This window comes from Pinus tabuliformis, chromosome 8 (genome assembly GCF_031772625.1).
Source record: "Pinus tabuliformis cultivar Carrire ecotype Pingquan chromosome 8, CPIR1, whole genome shotgun sequence".
In the NCBI taxonomy this organism is placed as follows: domain Eukaryota; kingdom Viridiplantae; phylum Streptophyta; class Pinopsida; order Pinales; family Pinaceae; genus Pinus; species Pinus tabuliformis.
In genome coordinates this window covers 910,142,978-910,144,825 of record NC_142294.1, presented here as the reverse complement: position 1 = coordinate 910,144,825, position 1,848 = coordinate 910,142,978, and the positions used below count along the sequence as shown (strand labels likewise).

At 40.3% G+C, this 1,848-nt stretch overlaps 1 pseudogene; it reads left to right on the top strand.

Moving 5' to 3' along the window:
* Nucleotides 1–1,030: 1,030 nt before the first annotated feature.
* LOC149238495 (uncharacterized) lies at nucleotides 1,031–1,635 on the top strand (annotated as a pseudogene).
* Nucleotides 1,636–1,848: the final 213 nt, after the last annotated feature.

The following is a 1,848-nucleotide window of genomic DNA, read 5'->3' as shown; positions in this document are numbered from 1 at the left end:
CAAAGTTCCCTTATTTCAAAACTAAATTTTGTGAGTTAATTGTTGAAAGAATCGAAAAGGAGATTCAATGTTTAGATGAGCAAATCCAGTCATATGATTTCCAAGACCCTAAAAAGTTCTTGGAAATCCTTCCTCCTTCGCAACAAGAAATAACAGACTTGCCTACAGATGTTTACATTGACAGTGTGCAGCTGGAAGTATGTATTGCAGAGTTGGGGCAGCCAACAGAGTCCGGCTTCCGCGATCCAATGGAAACATACATGGACACATTTTTCAGTTTGATTGATAGATCAGGCTGTCTTGTACATGACCAGGCTCATTACGTGCATGAAGGGCTGCCAGCAATCACATCTGTGTCCTGGAGGAAGCATTCTCAACCGGCATCATTCTCAGGTTTACTTGAATGGTTAATCTGGAATTTTAGTATTACCTGATCTATTGTTTGTACAGCAGATTAGGGTAGATGTTGTAAATAAATAAGCAGCCAAAAGGCATCATCTTGTTCCAGTTTCATTACAGTTTAGTTTGAAGTTTGCTGAATTAGTCAATTCAGTCAGTTTCCAGTTAATAAGTTGAGTCTTCAGTTGTGTTGATTTGTTGAAATAATGGACTCCATTGCCCAATGGATGGAGGCACTGTCTGCTCTCCCAAAGTTCTGCGGTTCTTGGCACCTCCACGAAGCGGCAGCTGCCATCCCAAGTGGAGCCGATGTTAGACTCCGTCTTGTATGTCAAATGTGAGATTGATTCTTCTTCAAAACCCTGTTTTGAAGAAGAAATCATTAAATGTGTTTTTTAGAATATGTATCAAATTCTCCAGCTCTTCAAAAGGCAGCAGCTTCCTCAGCTCCTATCTCTGCAAAAGCACAAACAGAAGAAAACAAAACATCATCAGCAATCAGAGGCAAAGCAAGTTACAAGCTATTTGGAGAGGTCTCACTGGAAATCCCAAACAAACTTCATTGTCACAGCTATTGAATCAAATGATTGTGTTAGCGCTGGGAATGCCCTGCGTCTTATTGATCAAAGGAATGTGGTTTGAGGCTAAAGGATCCTGGACACGAGCAGAAAAAGTTTACTCAGGCCTATTGGAAGAGCATCCATTAGACCAACAAATTCACAAAAGGACGGTTGCCATAGCTAAAGCACAGGGAAATTTATCAGGAGCTGTGGATCTTCTTAATAAATGCCTGGAGATATTTATGGCAGATTATGATGCATGGAGGGAACTTGCAGACTTATACATTTCTCTTCAAATGTGTAAGCAGGCAGATTTTTGTTTTGAAGAGCTAATACTTGCTCAACCATCAAATCCATTCTTTCACTTATCATATGCTGAGGTGCTTTATACACTTGGCGGTCTTGAAAATTTTAAACCGGCGAAAACAAAAAAATATTATGTTGTGGCTATCGATTTGAGTGGGGGGAGAAATACTCGAGCTCTGTATGGCGTGTACTTGTGTGGAGCGCGGCCATCAATCAAATAAGGAAGGGTCGTGGTAAAGATGAAAAAGAAGGCTCAGAGTTACATTTTCTTGCAGCGGCCTCTTTAGTTAAGAATTTTAAACAAATATCTCTCGACAAGGCCCCTTTAGTCATTTCTGCTCTTAAACAGATGAAGGCCTTTTCATCATAGTTGTCATTGACATCAAATGGAAGCCTACAAGAGTTTTTTAAAGTTCAAAGTTCTGGGCATGTATCGCTTTTACTTCGAACACGAGTGGTGCCTCTTTATTCAATGCCCTCACCTTCACCTTATCTTATTGCCAACGCCAATTGGTTGCTGGAAGAGCTTGCAGTTTCTCTTCCTAAGGAGTTGAATGAGGAGATATATAATTCATTGTTAAAG